The 12,245-nt window shown below is 44.6% G+C and overlaps 1 protein-coding gene across 3 annotated transcripts in view; it reads left to right on the top strand.

Annotated features, from left to right (window-relative positions):
• The first annotated feature begins 10,333 nt into the window (after nt 1-10,333).
• Nucleotides 10,334-12,245, top strand: part of KRAS (KRAS proto-oncogene, GTPase) — a 35,128-nt gene continuing 33,216 nt past the window's right edge. Inside the window, exon 1 of one of the 3 annotated variants that reach the window (XM_060024459.1) lies at nt 10,334-10,502. The gene's annotated coding sequence lies outside the window, so the exon portion shown is untranslated. The remainder of the gene's footprint in view (nt 10,503-12,245) is intronic. The other 2 variants (XM_069541185.1, XM_060024457.1) reach the window with 2 other exon arrangements.

Genomic DNA, 12,245 nt, shown 5'->3' with positions numbered 1-12,245 from the left:
CCAGCACAAAAGCCCTGGTGAAAGGTAAAGGGGATTATCATCAATGCAAAACTATATACTTTCCAGTGTTACAATTTACTATTTGTGTAAATGTCTTGCATTTATAGGCATCCTCATTATTTATTTATTCCAGCTCTTTATGGTAAGTCAGTACCACAGCAATACTACACATCTTTCTTTAATTTATAGAAATAAGATAAGATGCAAAATTCCATAACAGCTTGTTTCTTCCACAGCACATAAGGAAAAATAAAAACCACTCCACACACTGTTTACTATTTCGGGTAGAGATGTTTCTGAACCTAACCAGTCCCAAATCCTTTTACAAAGTAATGTTTTTTTTTCTCAGATGCTCTGAGAATTCTTAGGTTTGAAAGAAAACCAAAAGCAATCTCAACCTTTGGACGTTGAGTTTCATATGTTAATGTCTCAGTGCATAACATGACACCGTTTAGGATTTTACAGACTTACATTTCACCCTGTGAACTTACATGAATCACAGCAGCCTGCCCTTAACCATCTGAAAGCAAGCTCATGATGAATGGTTTTCAAGTGTTCTATTCAAGAAATATTTGAAAAAGACGGCCCAACAGTATATTGATAATGGCATCAAAGCTTTTCTTTTCTTTCTCCTTTTTCTTTATTTTGCAGGATTTCTGCTTTTCCTTAGAAAAAGAACCAGACCGTTGATTCTCTATGTTTTCTCTCTGAGACAGAAACGATTGAAGATCATCGCATTCATCATATACTCCCACGGGCACTAGCTGCAACTCCTACGCAAGGAAGCACATGAGAATTCAAGTCAGCTTGAGAAGCACGTGCTAGGGATAACGCTGAACGTGAATTAAATTTTTTAAAGCCAACTCAAGAATGAAATATCTTAATATTAGTTACAAATGACTTGCGATATTCTCACAACTAAATCATCTCAACACCTTGCTTAGTTGACAGCTGCAGGCCTTGATGACGCCGTCGCCAGTAAGCATTACTCAGTGTGATTAAAGCACACACAAAGCATACTCCCACACCATCCGGACGTGTGCACCTTCTCAGTCTTAACTAGACATAGACTCTTATATTTTTTTCATTTTTACCTCTGTTTTCTGAACTTCAAGTTTTTCAAACTCTGTCAACAATTACATACACTTGTATGGAACTTGCGCTTTGATTATATACGTAAGTATATTTAATCACAACGAATTTTCACTCAGAAAATTAGGTTGGTTATCAGTTCATTTTGATTTGTTTTCATGAAACTTATATCAGGCTAATAAGTAATCTAAACCACAAAGAGAAGAACAAGAAATATTCAACATATGTTCAAAGGTAGAGTACCTTCTCTCATCAAAATCATGAGGAGAATTTACACACCACTTACAATTTTATCTATTAAAGAATTCATTTGGGTAGTCCTACCATTAACTTTTAAAAAATGATACAAGCTGTACAACGTTCTGAAGCCAGGAGAAACAATTGAGTGGAGTGTCCATTAGTCCTCATTTGTTGATGTAATAGCTTGTTTCAGGATGGTTTTCTGGAAATACATATTTATTATATTTTAGTGTATTTTTGTGGTTGGTCCCATTCTTACCATTCTGACACACATCCAAGTTCATTTGTTTTTTTACTCAACAGATATTTTTTGAGTGTCTATTCTGTGTTCTAGTGGTGGGAATTCAACAGTGAATAGAACAGACACAAATCCTAGCTCATGTATAGCTTAGTCTCTAGTTGGGGGAAGACAGATCATGAACAAATACGTAAGTGAGACATACTGTATGACAGATGGTGATAAGTTCTATGGAGAAAAGAAATGCAAATAAAGAAAAGAGACAGTTCTGAAGTGGAAGTTGCATTTTTAAATTTAGTGGTCAGGGACCTCACTGAGAAAGTGGTATTTCAGCAAAGACCTGAAGGAAATGAGGGAGTGAATCATGGGGTGATTTGAGGGAAGGAGCCTCCCAGGTAGCAGGAACAGCAAGTGCAAAAGCTCTGAGGTGAGCATCTGCTGATCTGTCCAGGGAACAAGAGGAGGCCAGTGTAGCAACAAAAGAGGAGGAAGACACACCATTAGGAAGGGAAGGCGGTCTCTCATGGGTCATTTTGAGGGTTCTGCTTTTGAATGAGACGGTAAGCTATTGGAGGTGTTCAACGGAGCAGTGACAAGATTTTGTTGTGACTGACAAACATCAGTGGATGGGATACAGTAAGAGTCTGAAGTCACTTAATTGATGACTTCTAGAAGGCCAAGGTACTTTATGGAGCTGGGCTAAGATTTAGTGTCTGAGAAGTTTCATAGTTTTGGTATTTTTTCAAAAAAATAAGAAAGGAAGGAAAGAAGGAAATAAAAAAAGTCAAGTATTGTTGAGACATAGACACTTCCATTATAACGACATTATCCATACTCCTGACAAACCTGGTAAATTAAAACAACCTGGGGAACATATAGTGCATTTATAGTCACAATAGGTAGATGATAAATTCTTTGTTTTTGTTTACAGCTTTCCTTCAAGCCAGGACAAGCCCTGCTACCCTGTTTGTCAGTTAAACTGTCTGCAAAATGCACAAAAATTATATTTGGAAACCTTTCCTTGGTGACCTGGGAAGTTAAATTAATTAACATCTGTAAAGGGCTTCAAGATCCTGAAGAACACAAAACTGGCCTAAAAGCAAGTTTTCAATTATTGCAAGAAGTACATTATTTGAGGCCTCTGTTTTACCTTTGTATATTATCTTAGCGATAATTTCTCCCACGTACCATTATCAGTAGATGCCATCTAATATGGACTGTATTAGAGAGCCTGTTCTGAGAAGTAAAACAATAACTTTATAAAAGCTAACCATTGCATTGGTCTTTATTAAATTTGACCCTGTTTTACTAGCAAAAATTTAAGAAAGAGTTCTTTTGAACAGTGGTTCTCAAAGTGTGGCCCAGGTACCCCTGGAGGTTCCAGGACCTTTTTGGGTGTTCTGCAAGGTCAAACCTATATTCGTAACAATACCTAGATGTTGCTTTCTTTTCTCACTTTCATTTCTCTTATGAGTGTATAGTGGAGTTTGCTAGATGCTACCTGTCATGTCTAAACAGAGAATACATGAGCAGATATGAGAATCTAGCTTCTTCTGTTAAGCCAGACATTTAAGAGATTTGCAAACACGTTAAAACAATGCTACTCTTCTCACTACTTTTAGAAACATAGTTATTTTCACTGGATATTTGACAAGGCAAATAATCTTCCACAGAGACTAGAAGAATTTAGCAAAAAAAAAAAAGTGACTTGCTTCTTTCAACTGAGGACATATGGATACTGAATTAAACACCTGGTCCCAAAGGGTTAATACCCCTAGACTCCAGAATGTTAAATTGATGTGTACAAGTAAAGCTCTGTTGAATGCATATTACCACAAATGGAACAGAAGAAACTTACAACTTATCTAATAACTGATTAAGGAGGAGAGACGGGAAGTAGGAAAATCAAGCTTATAATCAATAGGTCATCCAATGAGCACCTCCTTGGGGAATTAAAAGGAAGCAATTTTAAAATATACCTCTGATTTCTAATTTTCTTAAAAACAAAACAAGCATTCAATAAAGTCTTATTGCATTAGGTAGACAGAAATAAAAGCAAGAGACTTTAACTTGCAAAGACCTCACTTAGAGTGGATGATTAGTTCTTATATTTTCTTTAGAGCAACTTAGCAGCAAATCTTTATTAAGTGCCAACTATGCACTAAGCTCTCTCTGGGCGTTGAGGATTCAGTGGTCTCGGGCTCATGAAATTTATATTTCAGGGGAGGAACAGACAAGCAAACAAATGACCAAGATAATTTCAGATGTAAGTGCTAAGTAAAGGAATAAAACAGGCCACTGTGCTAAAGAGGGATTAGTTGGAGGGCAGAAGTAAGGGAACAGGGTGGGGAGTGCTGATCTGGACCCGGTGTGGGAGAATCTCTCGCTGAAGTGGTGGTGTTAAGCTGACACCTGAAAGACAGGCCGAGGCTCTCTGGCAGGAGAAGGCAGGAACCAGGCCCTGGGGAGGAAATGAGCTTGATACCTGTGGGAAAGGAAGAGATGGCTAGTGTAGTTGGAGCCTACTGAGGAGAAGGGCCGTGCGTGGTGTGACCCAAAATAGGTAGAAACTACCTCATGAAACATTTGAAGGATTTTGAATTTTATCCTGAGTACAATAAAAAATCTTTGGAGAACTTGAGCTGGTCACATGATTCAATTTGCATTTTGAAAAGCATCAGTCTGGCTGCTCAACTATGGGACATGATTCCAGAGGAGAAAGAGTAGCAGCTGGGAGACCCATTAGCAGATGACTTGTCCCCCTGGATGGGGGACTTGGACTACAGGGGTCGCAGTGAGGAACAGAAGTGGACAGATATGGGACAGATGTGCTCTTTGTTTTAACGAGTATATAAAACTTGTCTGGCTTGTAGGAGGAGTTTAACAAATGGTAGTTCTTATGTCACCGCCCCATTCTTAAACACAAAGTTTGAAGAGATTCACCAATTTATTCACCAAATCCAGCCAGTGCACCATTCCCACTCTCACTGGGTACTGTTATACCATCTCACTGGGTACTGGGTACTGTTATACCATCCACAAAACACCGTACCTGAGGTCTTTTTTCCTTCTAATCTTTTCTGTCTTTAGCTGCCATTGTAATCTTCCTCAAACATTGCTTTCTTCATGTTTACCTTGCTGATAACAGCGTTATACGTATTCATGTAGTTATTGAGTAATTGCAGCGAACTAGGCTTGTATGAGTGGGTGGGGTCACACACCTAAGTTATGGTTCTTGCCTCTGGGATTTTATTTTATTTTTTTATTTATTTTCTTTTATAGATCTTTATTGGAGTATAATTACTTCACAATACTGTGTTAGTTTCTGTTGTACACCAAAGCGAATCAGCCATATGCATACACACGTCCCCAGCCTCTGGGATTTTAGAATTTCCGTGGGGTGATGATTAACCCATATGAAATAATAGAGACAGAGAGAGAGATGAAAAAGAGATGGCATCATTAAGAAAGCTTTCAAAAAGGAGGAAGGACTCGTTCTAGATCTTGAAAGAGAGAGAATTTTAGCAAAGAGAAGGGCAAAAAGGTACCTGGTGAAAAAAAGGAGCAAAGACATAATATCCTAGCTTTGTGGCACAGAGTGGAGATTTGCCTGAGGAGTGGAAGGCATCTGCTTTGGGAAAAGGTGGGGGACGAAATCGCAGGACAGGATGGTGCTGGACCACATATGCTATATAAAGCTGGGAGCCAAAGATTTGGACTTGATGCAGTTATTAAAGATGTATCAGCAAGATTTAGTCTTAGTGAAGGCTTAGCTGGGGCCAGTGATCATTTCCCTCTCTAATTTTCTAAGGTAATTATCAGTCTTTAGGTATTCATTAGGAACTTAGCTAGTAACTCCTTGCACTTCTAAAATATGTAATCTGTATGAGTGCAGCCTCTATGCAGTAGGTGCAGAGTAAATGTTTGATGATGATGAAAGACATGTGTAAGGACGATTCACTTGGCAACAGCACCTGAATTGAAAAGAAGAAAGACAGGAGGTAGGGGAGTCCTAAGGAAGCCGTTCTAGAAACACAGGTGTGAAGGAAGGAATGTAGAAGAGGCAGATATGAGAAAACACTAGGAAGTATCACTACAAGGAACTTGCATGCAGAATGGGTTAAACATTAAGTTCTCAAATCTAAATGTTCTGAAGGATCATGAGAGTGATAAGTGAGATGGAAAAAATTGGGAGAGGGAATTCATTTGGGGAATAAGATGGGGAATTTTGGTTTGGACAGGCATTTGAGATGATGACTGGATATTCATTTAGAAATGATATGGGAAATTAGCTAGAGAAGATGAAGTAACTGTGTAGAGACAGGGCTGAAGTTTTGTTATAATTTCATTCACTACAAGAAATAGAGGCCCTACTATGTGCTAGAGGATGTAGAGTTAAATGGGGCAGGGACTTTGAGAAATTAACAACCTAGTGGAGAAAAAAGATATGTCCAAGAGGAACACAAAAGTCTAATGAAATAAGTGTCCAGAGGAGACTATGTGCTGGGTAAGTGAATTCAATAGCACCTCTTCAGCGGTACAAATTTCCCACCTGAGAAAACTGATGGAGGGTCCGTGAGAGCATCCCTAGGTGGTTCCTCCTGTTTAACTTTCCCTGCTCTGTGTCCTGCTGCTTGGCCACCATTGTCTGGATCCAGGATTGGCACCCAAACAAAGGCAACAGTCTCTAAGCAGACATAAAGAAGGCCAGCCACCAATCAGGTGGGCCCATCAGGAAAACTGTGTCCCATAAAGGCCCTCCCTATTGAATAATGAATGACATGCATTCAGATCCTCTCTCTTGGGATGTTTTAAAGGCAACTCACAGCGAGTGGTCACTAGAAGCAGAGGCAGCAGTAGAAGCGGAGACTGTACGAGAAAGAAGCAGGGGGGCGCTGATTCTCGGGAGAATGGCAAAGTTACTAGAGTATAGGCAACGGATGCTTGTTAATGAGGGGCTGACCAAGGCACCGGAGCCTGTTGTTGGATCACAGGAACTGCAGTGGATTCCCGGAATGGACAGGAGTTCTGGCTGATGATAGGATACAGTTTTCTAAAGTTTCCTAATTTCCTTTAAATAAACCCTCAGCATTTGCAGTGTTCTGAACATGTCCTGGCATTTTATATCTCATAAAAGCCCAATTAACACAAGGGTATTCCTGTTGTTTTGGCTTTGATTATATCATAGGGTATCCCGTGAAGAAGAGGGTAGTATGATCTTTATTAAGCAAGATCAAAAGGATGTGTGTGTGTGCATGTGTATACGTGGCTGCCTTCCCAGAAGAGTATAACAGTAGAGGGTAGAAACTTCAGTTACATCTTAGAGCAAGTCTGGAAGCCCCAAGTTTATATTTTTTGTTATTCCCTCTCTCTTTTCCCATTGCGATCACCGTGCCGGCCTGTGCACTTGTCCTTGAGGAGGGCAAAGAAAGGGAGAGCCAGAAAGGCTATTCAATGCAGCCACTGGGCTTGAGGAATAGAAATCCCCAAAGCTAGCAGAAAGTGCAGCTGCCAAGGAGAGAGGAATCTGAGTAACTAGATCAGAGTTTCTCAATGTCCAGACTGCCAACCCCCACCTTAGGATCACCTGGTTGGTTAAAAATGAAGATTTCCGGTTCACCTTCGACCAACTGAATGGAATATCTGGATCAGGGGCCTAGGAACTTGCATTTTTGTAAGTATGCCTGGTGATTCATGAAGTGCTTTCTCTTGAGACCCACTGCTCTAAGCCCTGGGTCAAGGAAAGAGTGTGGGGGAGAAGGATGCTTGCTCTGAGAGAGCGCTCAGGACCAAATGGTGGAAAGGCTTGTCATGCATGTGTATCCATTACTGTAGGTGAGAAAAGGAAGAAGAGAGAAAGCGTGTGAGGTGAGGCAGGGGTGTAGAGTGCACAGAACAGAGAGTGGGATACAGGTCTGTTTTGGCAATCCTGAACCCAGATGATAACTGAGACACGTGGATGGATTAGGTCTCTGCTAATGCCAGAATTTTCACACTCAGCATAAAAGTGCTATATAAAGCTTTTCCCTCTTCTATATTACAGTCCTTTTAAGATTTATGGAGCACCAACTACAGGGAGAACATTGTATTAGCAGCTGTCAGAGAAAACAAGAGCTTATCATGTACTTGAAGTTGGACAAAATAAATCTGTGATTTACATTGAAGAGTGACTACAAAGCAACGTACACATAAGTGCAAATTCATTCACTTAACAAAAACTGTGTCCATTATGTGCAGACTTTTCTAGACTCCCTAGGGTGTGGTTTATCAGAAAGTGATGTGGGTGAGTTTAAAGGCAGATTTTGTAAGAAGGTGAACAGAGAGATTACAGAGACTTTAAGGCATTGTGTCTAAGGAAGGATTTAGATTCACACAGTTCCGAAGCTGGGTACATAACTTCACTCATTCAACATTCCATACATTTACTGAGTGCCTATTGTGTTTGTAGCAGTAAGTAAAACAGACAAAAATCCCTGCCCTTATGGAGCTTATATTCTGACGGGAAAGAGACAAGAAAACAAAATAAGTAAGTTATATGGTATATTAGAAGGTGATAAGTGCTCTGGAGAAAAATAGGAAGAGAGGGGGCTTCCCTGGTGGCGCAGTGGTTGAGAGTCCGCCTGCCGATGCAGGGGACACGTGTTTGTGCCCCGGTCCGGGAAGATCCCACATGCCGCGGAGTGGCTGGGCCCGTGAGCCATGGCCGCTAAGCCTGTGTGTCCGGAGCCTGTGCTCTGCAATGGGAGAGGCCACAACAGTGAGAGGCCTGCGTACCGCAAAAAAAAAAAAAAAAAAAAAAAAAAAAAAAAAAAAAAAAAACCAGGAAGAGAGAGAGGATTTCGGAGGAGGGAGAGATGCAATATCAGATGATCTTTTGGGAAACTCATAAGAAGAAGACATTTGAACAACGATTTATAAGTAAGTGTCAAAGGAAGCTTTGTGGATATACAGTGTGTTCCATATACAGAAGCAGCACGTGCAAATCCCCTGCAGAAGCCTGCCTGCATTTTCAAGGAACAGCCAGGAACCAGCATGTAAGTCTGGAAGTGAGGAAGGTGGACTATTGGGTAAGAGCTCAGAGAGGAAAGGAGGCAGGGGTGTCAAACAATTTAAGCCCATGGAGAACGTGGAGAAGATGCATTCTTTTATATTCAGCAGGATGGGAGCCCCTCTGAGTGGGAAGCAGAGGAGCAAACGCGATCTGACATGAAGGATACTTCCTTTCAGCTGTGTGAACTTGGGCCCCATTTCTAACCTCTCTAAATTTGTTTCCTCACGTGTAAACTAGAGAAAAGCATCGGACTTCATGAGGTTGTTGTGATGATTAAATAAGATGATATGTGCAAAACGTTTAGCATCTACCTGAACTAGAGCATGTATATTCTTTTCCCTTCCCTGTTTTCCACCTCCTCTCTTCTGCCTCTTCCACCTGGTACCAAGGGCCAGAAGAGGGAGGCAGGACTCAGCCTTGCAGAGTACAGCCCACATAAGGGGTAGGAAGAAAAGGGGACAGTTGGTGTCAGGCCTAGGTTAACAGACTTACTAGTTGGGATTTAACATAACTGTGTTATTCTTCCTGTTCTATGAGGCGGAGTAGAGGGACAGAACTGCAAGTAGAGACTCAGATGGGTGGTCCTATTAGGTATAGGCGCTGGTCTGCCAGGCCTCAATCTTTAGAAGAAAACTCCCCCAAACCTTGCTAGGTAGTTTATCAACGCAGGCTCTGGGCATGCTAGCAGTTTTAATGGTTCCATTGTTTAATGTGTTAACTCCCTGAACGTTAAGTGATTAATCTGTCTTCTAATTAATGTTTGAATGATTCTCCTCAGGTCTAGACTATTAAGGGCACTTCTATTTAAAAATAGTCTGTCGCCTACTTGTGCTGTCAGGGGCAATAGGTACATTTGAGGTCGCCCGTTTTGAGTGACCCTTGATGGCTTCGAAATATCCATAAAAACAACAACGAAAAACAACAGACCCCCTCGCCCTTAATTAGTGATGAAAGGCTTTGTCGCGTTTGTCTGGGCCTGGGGCTAGGTTCCCAGCCCCAGAGTGTGGAGAATGGTATTCACCAAGGCGTGCTCAGAAAGCCCCGGGTCGGGGAACTGGCGGCCAGGTCTCTCCGTAAATCACCCAAGTCGCCTCCCACTTTGGGTGACTGCATGTTTATTTACTTGCAGTAAATGATAGTAAATGAATGTGCCCAAGTGTAGGCCGACCCCAGGGGTGGCGGGATCTTCGCAGCTCCACCGTGTGGACCCGAGAGGGGCGCGGTGGGGTGCCTGTGGCGTCTCCTGGGTGCGCGGAGCGTAGCGTGCGGCGTCCCGGGTCCGAACCTGCGACTGCGAGCTGGGCGCTGCAGATGAAGCCTGGGGGCGGGTCCCGCGTGGGTCCGCCGCTGCCCCCTCCCGCCCACCCGCGCGCGCCGAGGCACCGCCCAGAACCGCCCCACCTTCGCCGGCCGTGCGCCCCCAGCCCTCCACCGCCCCGGCCGACTGCTTCCTCCGCCGGCCCGGCCCCCGCCCCTCCTCCGCCGACCTGGTCCGCCCCCTCCACGGCCGGGCCCGGCCCCCTCCCTCTCCCCGGCGACGCTCGCAGGCTCGCTCTTCCCTCTTCCCACACCGCCCTCAGCCGCTCCCTCCCCGCACTCTCGTCTGGAGAGGAATCGAGCACCGAGCGCATCGATAGCACTGCCCTCTGCGGCCGCCCGGCCCCGAACTCATCGGTGCTCTCGGAGGTCGATTTCCCTAGGCGGCGGCCGCGGCGGCGGAGGCACAGCGGTGGCGGCGGCGGCGGCGGCGGCAGCGGTGGCGGCGGCGGCTCGGCCAGTACTCCCGGCCCCCGCCATTTCGGACGGGGAGAGAGCGCGGCGCAGGCACTGAAGGCGGCGGCGGGGGCCAGAGGCTCGGCGGCTCCCAGGTGCGGGAGAGAGGTACGGAGCGGACCACCCCTCCTGGCCCCTACCGGGGTCCCGACCCTCCTCTCCGGCGCCGGGTGGGGCCGGCGACGAGTGAATGAATTGGGGGTCCCCGGAGGAGCGGGGAGGGGGCGCGGGCGCGGGGCCCGGGCGGGCGGACGGGGTGGGGGGGGGTCTGCCGGGGTAGACGCGGGGACGCGGCGACGCGGGGAATGAGGAATGGGCGGTGCGGGGCTGAGGAGGGTGAGGCTGGAGGCGGCCGCCGCTGGTGCTGCTTCCTGGACGGGGAACCCCTTCCTTCCTCCTCCCCGAGAGTCGCGGCTGGAGGCGGCCGGGGTGAAACTCGCGGGCCGGGCGGGCCGCCCCTCGGGGCGGTCGGGTGCGGTGGAGGTTACTCCCGCTGCGCTCCAGCCTCCCCTCCCCCTCGCCGTCCTTCCCTCTCCCTCTCTCTCCCTTCGCTCCCGCACCTCTTCCTCCCTTCCCAGCACCCGGCTGCCTCGGTTACTGCCTTCTGTGCTGCATCTCGCATCTCTAGGACGAGGGTATAAACTTCTCCCTCGAGCGCGGACTGGACGGCTTGTGGTCCTTTTTTCAGTGTGTAGGGGGATATATGAGTAATAGGGGAGGTCGCGTTTTGGAAGCGCAGAGGAAAGTGCTTAGAGACCACTGTTTGAGGTTATTGTGTTTGGAAAAAAATGCATCTGCAGCCGAGTTCCTGACTGCTCCCCTCCCCCATGTATGGGCTGTGACATTGCTGTGGCCACAAAGGAGGAGGTGGAGGTAGAGATGGTGGTGGAAGAACAGGTGGCCAACACCCTACAACATAAAGCCTGTACTTAGTGAAAAAGAAAAAGTTAATCCCAGAAGGTCTGTTTTGCTTTGTCAAGTTAAAACACACGCAGCAAACCCGCAGAGCAGAAGCAGGGCTTTTTCCTTGCTAGTTGAGTGTAGACAGCAATAGCTAGAATTGTATTTGAAGTTTAATTTGCCTGTTGTTGTCCTTTCCACCATCTCTTCTGTATTACCCTTATGCGTACATATTTGACCCCCATCCCAGGAGTTATTACCGTACTCCTAAACGGCTGTCACACAATTTTTTTTTTTTAACTGACCTACCAGAGGAGTTAATTGTAGCAATCTGCCAGCCAACTGCCTGAAATACTCTTAGGCATGTGCATGTTGTAGTTGAAGTCCTCAAGTAGCCTTCTTAAATCTTGATATCCACCAAAATAAGGGGTTAAGAACAGAAAGGTATTTTCTAATTTTTTACACAATATACATGTTACATTTGTAATGGAAAAAATCATTCAAAAAGAAATCACAAAGGGAAAAAAGTCTGTTCATAATCATCTCAGAATCAACCTTGTGAGTGATGTCATTCTTAGGTGACTAAGGTCCAAAATGCTGACTCGGGCGTGTAATAGACTAGAGATGACAAATATGGTTGATAACAATACTGTTTACTTTAGACTGTATCCATCCACAGGCATTCTTGGTTTTAAGAGATAGTAGATGAAATGATAATTCATTTTGTTTTATGACAAAGTGAAAATTCTTTTCCTGAACAGACTGTCCTGTTCCCAGTTACACCGCTTGCTAGCTTTTGTAGCTTTTGTAGCTTTGGGTGAGGGGGCTCCTTCTGGCCTATTGATCTTCTCTGGGAACCCAGTTCTCTCTAGTGGGTTTAAATGTTACTTGATTTTTGAAATCCAAGTCAAAGATTTTTTTCGGAAATAACCATTGTAAAGAAGTAGACCA

Source organism: Delphinus delphis, chromosome 11 (genome assembly GCF_949987515.2).
Source record: "Delphinus delphis chromosome 11, mDelDel1.2, whole genome shotgun sequence".
In the NCBI taxonomy this organism is placed as follows: domain Eukaryota; kingdom Metazoa; phylum Chordata; class Mammalia; order Artiodactyla; family Delphinidae; genus Delphinus; species Delphinus delphis.
The sequence above is the reverse complement of the archived record's forward strand: the minus strand, read 5'-3'. Positions and strand labels throughout refer to the sequence as shown.